Raw genomic sequence first — 11,117 nt, 5'->3', positions numbered from 1 at the left:
ATCTCTCAACTGGCCGGAAATAGTACTTATGTGCTATAAGACCGAGAATTAAATTATTTCTTGGACCATACAGAACTCAATGAAGTAATGGAAAAGACTGATGACCAATCATGTACACAAAGGATTGTATTCAGTTCATTTGAAAAAAAAAGGGGGGAAATAGAGACGCAACGAGGCGCCAGAAACAATTTTCTCTTTTATCGGCTAAACCACCAGAGCTTCAAACCCTTTTACAGGAAGGAAGAAGAACAGTGCGAGTTGAATAACAGGCAGGGCAGAGGAAAAAGTTCAGCTTCTGTGACCACAGGCCTCTGACGTGTGATGTGAGTGAGTACTCTGGAATCATATAGCATGTATCCGGTGGACTGCATGTTGCCCATATATGGAAAGACTATCGCTACCGAAACGGGGCTTACGCAGGCGAAGTATTTTGCAGTAGTATATCTCATTCGCTTGTAATATAACAGTTTTCTCTTTTTACGGATTGCCACAGCGCAACTCTTAACAAAAATAGGCAAAAGGAAGCGTCAATGCATGTTTCACTATCGTTGGAAGCAAGAAAAAAAATCTTTGTATATATGGCACAGTTTCCTTTTAAACGAAGCCGCTTGAATTAATTGATGTTGCAAATAAGGCAACGACATACGTAGCTTCTCCTTTTCTTTTTAGTACGTAGTTATCTTTAATCTTCCTCTCCTTCTCCTCCTCCTCCTCATTATTATTATTATTATTATTATTATTATTATTATTATTATTATTATTATTATTATTATTATTATTATTATTATTATTATTATTATTATTATTGGACCAAAGATCCAATATATTTCAACCAAAAATTTTCTTGTACGCCTTATGTCTGCAGTACTACATATACTAGCCAAACCCATAGTATCAGTTAACTCAGTAGCCTATGATGTGCTTATTCCGTGGAAAATTCGAAAACTCAATTTAGAGGCCTTTCAAAAATTTTGCCTCCCCTGATCCAAAAACTAATTAGACCCTATTGGCCAAGATCGCAATCTTTTGATGCATTTTTTGATCATTCCAATTATTATTATTATTATTATTATTATTATTATTATTATTATTATTATTATTATTATTATTATTATTATTATTATTATTATTATTATTATTATTACTATAAAACGAATTTACTGTTAACTCAGAAAATTGGAGTAATTATTAGCATTTAGAAGTTTTCATACAATATATTATTGAACGTGATTTTTCCCTATAAGACACGCATTAGTTATGTTGAAATTGCAACATGTTAAACATAATGTGCGATGCTAAACTAAAATAGATATTTATCAGTTATCTTATCACTTACGAAGTTTTTATATTGTAGAAATAACTTTTAAGGATTTTTGGTTCACCAAAAACTCATCCTTTTATTTGTTCTGTCCGTTTATCCGTCTGTCCGGGAAACACAAAGTATATATAAAAAAAGCTGATCCATCCAGTTCATCCCAAGATGTGGACAATCAAAAATCGTTTCCCCATTATATATATACACTACCCGAAATACTATTGAGATTAGCGGGTGTGTATAATAATCTGAATGCAAAATACTAATCTGTTTCTGAATTGCAAATATAAAACGAAACAAAATGAGTCTCTAGTCGACAAATTTAGTTTTAACTATTTTCTATTTTCAAATAATCATTGATATTACTGGAGTTTTTCAGTGGAGAATGGAGGGAGACAAGAAATGCAAAATTTCGAACATCAATTTTGACATTTTCGAACAGTTACAAACCAAACTTCTTCACGTGGTATACACCGTGATACTGCAGGTTATTACTGTATATCCATTATAAAATACAAACTAAAACGTAAATACTAATTGATAGCTGTATTAAAATTGTTTACTATGATATAGACGTATAGTTTTTTTTTTTCACCGAACCTCATAGTGTGTTAACCTGAGGGTACGGAGGGAATTCCCTTCTTATTTATTTATTTATTTATTTTTTTTGAAGGAAATCCCCCTCCACTATAACTTGCTGTGGAGGAGGTGAAAGAAGTTACATTATTGTCAGATGATTGCAAATTAATTACAGTAATTCATAGGTAATAAACATATATTTCATACTGTATGCAATTAATGGGTGAACTACTACTTTTTAGTGCTATCTCTAATCTTCCATATCTTAATTATGATTGTTCAAACATATGAATTATCTATGTTGAAATATTCCTCTCCGAAGTGTTTTTTCTCTTCTGCTCCCTCTGAAATTTCACAGGGGCGGATCCAGGACGGACTTCGGGGGGGGGGGCGGTGGGTTGTAATACTGCTACTTAGAGCTACTTTTAAGAGCTGCAAACTCTGGGATGGATTTTGTTTACGTATAAAATTTCCTCTTCTGGATCCGCCCCTGGACTGTTATAATTTCACACCCTACTTCAAACTACATTTATTTTCTGTTAGTTTGCTAATTTCCAATACAACCAATGGTGGCCAACACGAAAGGTCGCACGATATACTGTATATTAGTGAATACTGTTTACGTAACATTAGTTGTTCCTCAGAAGTATTTGCCTTGTCTGAAAATTATCTGCACGCTGGCGACATCCCTTGGCGTCATGTACAAGGAAGCGCAGCTAGCGACAGCTATGGACTTGACAATGAACTATTGGGAATTACCGGGACTGACAGACGGAATATTTAAATCCTTTTCGCCTAGATGTTTATGCAACCAGTAGCTTTTGAACTTTACGTGTTAACGTTACTCACAGACTGATATATATTTTTTTACTTTATGATAAGAACTGGCTTGAACGTATCAAATCACCATAGTACAAGAAATTGTGTAATATTAGTTCCTTTTTATTAAAAATATAGAAGAAAAGATGATATATTCAACTTTTAATTGGAGGATTGAAAAAATGAAATAAAATGAAAGCTTTCATTTTATGTTTTATGCCGCCTAGGTTAAAGTTGACGGTGATGATGAGAAATGAACGATGCACGGTGTTTATCCACCATAAAGTCCACTTGGCACAAGCTGGAATCGAACCAGGGACGCCACGCACCAGAGATGAACGATCTACCACTGAGCCACCGCGGACCCTAATTGTAGAATTGAATAGTTACAATAATGCTTGATAATTGTAAAGCAATATCAAAGCTGTGAAAATTAAAGGTTTTCTTTCATCCACAAGTGATGATGGCGTTCCCACTTTCAAAGCGACCATCATTAACCGTGGAAAAAAAAATGATATAAGGAGGTACACGTTGTGTCGAGCTATACAGGATGTTCCTTAACTCAAGGGAAAATAGGGAAAATGAGAATCTACAGAACGTATTCAGATGTTGGTTCTTCTATTGAATTCAGCAGCCGCTTCTTGCAGACTTCGTCCACTATATTGGCTATATAGAGCAAAATGACTCGAATACGTTCCTCCTTGCTCCAACTCAGCTATCTAGAACGAAACAAACAACATTATGATTTGTTGCAGACTTCAGGGACAACCAGGCTCGGCCTGACCAAGGCAGGAGGGCAGGAATCCCTGCCGGGACCCTCTCTAAATATATGTATATACATATATATAATGTAGAATATTGAATAGAATGGAAAGTAAGATAAAACATGTCTGCTGTGTTGGAGCATAGTTACTTTTTGTAGTTTGTTCCGTTCCCCGAGTTCGTTGGCTTCCAGTATTGAATATAGTCTTGGGATCCCATTATGGAAATGAAACTAACAGTATTATAAAGACTTGTTTGGGGCAGTTTGTTTGGAGCCTAGTAATAATATATTGAATCAACATGAAGAACAGGGCCCCGCCCCAGTATCATATTGTCTAAATGTGTATTAGGGCTTCATAAATGTCGAAATAAGACTATTTTTATAAAATCCTCCTGGGGCCCTCTGTTAGTCGTTTGACAAGTTATTGCAACACCATAAAGTAACAGAACTGGCTCCCCACCCTGGGGCCCCATTACCGCGCGTAAATGAAGCTGACAGCTTTATGAAGAAAAGCTCCCTCTCCATCGCAAACGTTTTACAAGACTCTGTTAAACTTTGTGAGACTCCTACATGCTACATAGGAAGGGAAGATGTGGCCCTCCAAGTGAGTCCCCTTGCCGGAGCCCTATACCTTTCTGTCCGAGACTGGGGACAATTTGTATATATTTTCTCACATTGATAGTTAACAACAAACCTTGAGTTTTACATTTGAAAAACGATGACTAGCAGAACGCAAACAGCTAAAAATGTCATCCGTTGTATATACTGCACTTTACAAGATTATCTGTATGAAATATTTATGACTAACTATAGTCTTATTTCGTAAAAGAGACACAGCATATTTGTTAACTTTGCTATCATCATTGTAAACTACTAAAAAAAGTAAATATTTAACTACTCTTTCAAATATTTGCACTAGCCAGGTCTATATTATGCTTCAAGGTTAAACTGATAACAGCAATCAATTATATAAATTTTAAGTACATTTCCTTATTGTATTAATAATTAGATCTAAAGTCATTAAATTGAGTTGTTGAGAAAACAGTACACCTATTGACTATTATAGCTGAAAAATACTTGAGAAACCATTTATTCACACAAATCGAGCTATTATTAATTTATACACTTTTTTTTATTTTTTATTTTTTGTTTACTTATGTACGAAGGTTTATTAGGGTCATGCTATTGGGTCTTATAAGATTGTAATCAGTAATGAAAATTTTCCGGAAAATTTTCCAATTCATAAAAACATACTCCACTTATTCCTACATCGTTGTTTAGCCGTGATGTGAGGTGGAAAATTTTCTTCTATATTTTTCCGGAAAATTTTCCATTCTTAACAAATATCAGTGATCAAGTAACAATTCATAATCATATTCATAAAATTGATGGAAATCATGTATAGAAATCTTAAAAAGTGAATGATCGTTTAAAAAAATCTGAAAATTTTCATGGCTCAGACAATTTTCAATACTATGTACGAACAAGTGAAACAATTTTTCATGAATCGAAATATTTTCTGTCTTGTATGGAAAACTTGAAGAACGTTTTATGAGTCGGAAAATTTTCATCGTTTTGAAGCAAAAAGTAAAAGAACTTTTTGTGAATCGGAAAGTTTTATTGTTCTGTAGAAACAAGTAAAAGTAATTTTCATAGATCGGAAAATTTTCATCACGATGTAGAAACAAGTGAAAAAACTTTTCATAATCCGGACAATTTTAGATATTATGTATAGTGATGATTGGTGGAAAATTTTCCACTATATTTAACTGCACATTCAGCTATAAAATTCAATTTCTGTAGAGAAAAGTTAGACAGCAACAAATTATCACTTTCCAATTAGCTTTCGGAAACCAGAAAATTTTCTAATATTTCAAGTTGGGAAGTAAACATATATAATGTTTCTCTCTCTCTGTCTCTGTCTCCCTCTGGCTCTGTCTCTCTCTGGCTCTGGCTCTCTCTCTCTGTGTGTGTGTGTTTTTTTGTGTGTATGAGTAAAGTGCAGGGAACATACATCGAGTTCGTAGAGAACAAATATTCCATTCCAATATTTAAAATGAAACAAGAAATTGAAAAGAAACCTTTGTGAATTTATCAATTTCAGAAACAGAAAATTCTACTATTTCTTCACATGTAGGCCTGCCTATGTAATGAAATAACTACATAAAATTTCCTTATGAAGATTATTTTTGTAACAGAAAATAAGAAAAATGATTTTATTGTATTTAACACCTGTAAATCATAATTTCAATATTGGTATTTTGTATAATCTACATCTTAGAGCAGATATTTGTACTGTAAAACTACCATTATTGTGTATAAACATGTATTAGAAATAATGAAGATTCGATAGAACAAGTACACAAACACACACACACACACACACACACACTGTGTGTGTGTGTGTGTGTGTGTGTATGTGTGTGTGCGTATGTATAAAAGAAATATGTTTCTTATTTTGTAAATTAAAATGAAATTACTAGTTGCTTTTAGAACGCAGCGCTAATAGTGCAGCTTTTTATGTTTCTTTTATTATTTTATTGGAAGAACAACTACACAAATCAGCTTCCTTATTAGTTACATTTCACTTTCTCTTCTGAATGAATGTATGAATAAATAAATGTTTATTTCCAGAAAAATGGTCAGTATTTGCTTTCATGAGAGACTTAAACTCGAATTTTGGGTAGTCGAGGCTTGCATCACGACACACACAAAATAATTCTGTCATTCGAATGAAATTCATCCAACCTGCCCAAATTTGATTTCGTTACTACTGATTGAGGTATTCCGTTTCTGAGTTGATCATGGATCGTTGTTTCCACAGACTTGAAGTATCGAAATCATCTACGGATGCTACTGACTCAATACAGTAACCCTGTACTTACGCATCTTTTAGCTCTACTTAAAGTAATCCTTGTACTTACGCATCTTTTGGCTCTACTTAAAGTAATCCTTGTACTTACGCATCTTTTGGCTCTACTTAAATAATCCTTGCACTTATCTTTTTAGCTCTACTTAAAGTAATCCATATACTTACTCATCTTTTAGCTTGACTTAAAGTAATCCTTGTACTTACGCATCTTTTAGCTCTACTTAAAGTAATCCATATACTTACTCATCTTTTAGCTCTACTTAAAGTAATCCTTGTACTTACGCATCTTTTAGCTATACTTAAAGTAATCCTTGTACTTACGCATCTTTTGGCTCTACTTAAATAATCCTTGCACTTATCTTTTTAGCTCCACTTAAAGTAATCCATATACTTACTCATCTTTTAGCTTGACTTAAAGTAATTCTTGTACTTACGCATCTTTTAGCTCGACTTAAAGTAATCTTTGTACTTACGCATCTTTTAGCTCGACGTAAATCCGCACAGCGCTCTCTTCATCACTCTTCCTAAATGATTCAGTCATAAGTACGCTGTTTAAAATTGACTACAAATCGATTGGTCATTTCTGCTCAACTACTGCAGAAAAATTAAATACATTTTAATGCTTATCGATATTAAAGAACTATAGGCTCTTTATATAGGCAGTGGTTTAGCTCAGCCGGAAGGCAGTTCCGGAAAATATTTGTTTTCTTCTCGCTATTTGCATCCAAGGCTATGTAACAAAATGTATGGTTATTGTGACGTGAGGTATGTGTATTATAGCCGTTCCGATAAATATTTCTTTCCAACTAAATCACCGAGTAAAATTCATTTGAAACTGTAAAAATTAAAAAAAATAAAAAAAAAGTAAGAGTTATGATTCAAAAAACAAGACTCAGGTATATTTATGTTTGTACTTGTAGTTAAATATACCTGTCAATATTACTTATACCTTTATTAAAATTCCTGCATTGAGCTGTTAATAATAATAATAATAATAATAATAATAATAATAATAATAATAATAATAATAATAATAATAATAATAATAATAATAATAATAATAATAATAATAATAATAATCGTAGTATGTCTTGTTATTACCATTATATATTCATCAAACCAGTACCTCTGTTTCTCATTATAGTGAAATTCAAGCATCGTGTGTATTGTGTGTTTTTCTTTCGTTTACTCTCTTTCTTATAGAGCACAACAAGTTTGTTGTTGTCCTTTTTTCTTTCAATAAGTACAGAGACGCTACCATTAAGAGATAATTGATATAACTTGCTTCTTATGTGATAATTCCCTGACTAAAGAAATGAAACCGTGAGACTTGAATGAATAAAGCAGACACACTGCATGTATTATTTATTTCTTGTTCATTTGAAGTTCCTCCCTCCACTCCTTTTTAAATTTAGGTACAGTACATGTACACATTTTCCTCATATTTAACATATGTCCTCAGATTGTTGATTTACTTGTTCATTTCCTTTTTTATATATAACCATATATGGAAATTTAAACGTAGACTTCTCTAAAATTAACTATGCAACAAAATTTACATAATACTTTAGTTCAGTGTAAACTGTTGTTTAGATTTGAGTTAAAATGCTGCAGACGTTCGTTTTAAAATATACAAAAGTAATGCAGAAACTAGAGAAGCTACTAAATATAGTTTCATTCTATTTAATGAATTTTTTCAAGTCAATATACAGATTGAACGACACCTAAATTAGATAACAGTAATGTAGACTAGATTAAGACTATTGAGTATAGGTGCCATCTTTGTTTTCTAGCCCATTAATTTATGTGGAGAGATATTGTTTGCTTTCCTTTGAAATAATATGGAAACTTTAAGATGTGATTTTAGTTTAAAAATTTCTTCAAACCTATTTAAATATTCCTAACTAACTCGATGGCCTATGGAACCAGAAAGTTCAATGAAGTGTTCACAAAAGCTCGCCACTTACTTCTGTCCTTAGCCTACTGGATCCAGCTTCTACTTTGTATTCTTACTTCTGCTAGATCTATCTTAATATTGTCCTCCCATCTGTGCCTACGTCTTCCTAATGGCCGTTTTCCGATTGGACTTCCAGTTAAAACTTTGAAAACGTTCCTACTTTCTTCTATACTGACTACATGAAATGCCCACCTAAGTCTCCTAAATTTGATAACCCTAGCAATGTTTGGTAAACGGTATAACTTATGTAGTTCCTCGTTACGAAGTTTCCACCCTTCACCATTCCCGTTTCTCTTGGGTCCGAATATTCGTCTCAGGATCTTGTTCTAAAATACTTTCAGTCTACTTTCTTCCCTCAGAGTGAGACCATGTTTCGCAACCATACAGGACAACAGGCATAATTATCGTTTTATGTATTTCAGGCTGCAAATTCCTCGACAGAATTCACGATAACTAAACATTTTGAACTGATTAATAACACGAATTCCTTGCTTTTAGTTGACATTTAATTTCTTCGTGAATACGGTTTTCGTCTGTTAATATTGATCCTAGATATTTGAAAGTATCCACTTTATCGAGAGTATTATTTGATATTTCGATACATCCATAATTTGCAGTATTACGATCCCGACGAACTTCCATGTACTTAGTTTTCTCTGCATTTACTTCTAAACTTATGTCCCTGCAACTCTGCGTTTCTTTCTATTGCTCTCCTATCATCCCCCTATTATATTTACATCATAATCATACGCCATAACCTGGTGAAAAACATTTACTTGTAGGCGCTGATTGCTGTCTTTGATTTACCCTTACCTTATAGCGTAAGTATTTCCAGCTTAGTAAAAATTAAATTATGTAATATATAATATAATAATGTTAATAAGTTAAATTTCACTTAAATAATAGACTTTCGACTATCCGTCAGAGTTAAAAATGAATATCAGTAATAAAATGAAGATATTTTTTTAAACGATCTGCTCGTCTTAAAAGAAAATGCAAAGTTGCCAAAAAGACGCAGTCAGTTATCAAGGATTAGTTCAAAAACTAAACTATGTAAGTTCTGACTGTTTTATCATAGGCCAACCTCATCATGTTTGTGTAATAATTTATCAATGAAAAGTAAAATAATTTGAAAACCTTTTTCTAGGAATCAGTAGTATGTTTTAGTTAATGTTTTGTTTATTATAAAATTGTATGTATTCACACTGTATATTGTATATCATTTATGTTTCCTGCATTAAATAAAAAAGATTATCTTAAATGCGTGCAATATTTTTATTCTTGAATTTCCTTTCTTTTGTAATAACTTTTTTTTTTAAGCGTACAGTACAGTGCCGAACAAACATTTATAAAGTACTGGCCTGCCCTAAGATATAAGAAAATATGAATAACAGTGGGTTTCGGTATAAAAGGTGTATTTTTAATGATATGGGTGGAGCAGAACGTAATTCTAGAAGTCTGACTTTTTTTTTTCTTTTTTGTTCGGCCTGCCCTTCCACCCCTTAAGCCGAATAGTCGTAAATCTACTGTATCTATAACTAGAAAAAGTGTACGTTCTTCGCACAGGAATAACAGGGTGTAAATATCACACTGGAAATTTGAATATTGTAGAAATTTCCCCCTTTTCCCCTTTAGGAATGGGAATTTTCGAAAATTCTGAAACAAACATACCTTTATTTTAAATTAAGAGTTTATGCACCGAATTTCACATCTTTAAATTAATCGAATCGCCACACTTTTCAGTTTCTCAATAGAGAAAAAGAAATTTGTGTATTAGGCATATATATAGATGTCTCCAGTTCCTCCTCTCCTTAGGAGTGAAATTTTGGAAAACACTGAAACACGTATTATTTTTAAATGAAGAGTTTATGTGCTGAGTTTAATCTCTCTTTAACTTCAGGGTCCCTGGGATTCGTGAGGCACGCAATTCTTGACAAAAAAATTGAACCTTCCCCTTTCACTTCCTTTAGGATTATGTGTTTAAAAATTCTTACTTATATCCTACCTGTGTGATAAAATAAATTTTCTATCCAAATGATGAACACAAGAGAGAAAGCACCTGTGACAATTTGAGAAAAGATTGCCTGGTAACCCTGATGAGAATCACGTCTTAGTTTGTAGAAGTCTGCTGAAATTTGATATTTTACAACTGACAGTTTTGTTGGTGCGTGTGCAGAGCCTTTAAAAAAACACGGGATTAAATATCAAGGTTAGTGCTGCATGTAGATGTGTCACCATTCCACTCTTATTGTCATTCGGAGATTTCTTGTGGGTGTGTCTTGAATTTTATACGTTACAAGAGTTCTACGTTTTCTTTCTTTTTTTTTTTCAATATGTTTTATTTTCAATCTAGTTTACACACAACATTCCATACATGTAGACGCAATATTGATAAATTTGAACTGAATTTGCGAAACAATTATGACTTAGAAACCTTTGCAATGTCAACTGAACTTCCTGTCCATGTGCTTACAAGATATGTACCACTGATTTCTCCACATACAAGGATCTCCTGAGCCCCAAGCGACAGAAACTAACTTCAAAAAACATAGAAATGTTGTGCATAATCAAGTATAACCATTTTCTGAAGACCCAGTAGTATATGTAATTGTTTCTCAAGCCACAATATTACTAAATTAAAGTTTTCTATTTTAAAATACCGAGTTGGTTTTAACAAAAATTTCATTACAAGAATGTTGAATGTTGTAAAAGTTTGAGATTAAATAAAACAATTTTGCAATTTATGGCCAATGTTTAAAGCCAAAATTTTAACAATAGTTGCTGATGTAATGAATAAAGAATGTTCATGTAA

General features: G+C 32.7%; 1 protein-coding gene across 1 annotated transcript in view; it reads left to right on the top strand.

The window, feature by feature from the left end:
• The first annotated feature begins 252 nt into the window (after window positions 1-252).
• Window positions 253-11,117, top strand: part of LOC145669318 (uncharacterized) — a 112,040-nt gene continuing 101,175 nt past the window's right edge. The window contains exon 1 of the mRNA XM_081737626.1: window positions 253-323. The gene's annotated coding sequence lies outside the window, so the exon portion shown is untranslated. The remainder of the gene's footprint in view (window positions 324-11,117) is intronic.

The sequence above is a fragment of the Thermobia domestica genome, chromosome 13 (assembly GCF_964235325.1).
Source record: "Thermobia domestica chromosome 13, izTheDome1.hap1.1, whole genome shotgun sequence".
NCBI classification, from domain to species: Eukaryota; Metazoa; Arthropoda; class Insecta; order Zygentoma; family Lepismatidae; genus Thermobia; species Thermobia domestica.
The sequence above is the reverse complement of the archived record's forward strand: the minus strand, read 5'-3'. Positions and strand labels throughout refer to the sequence as shown.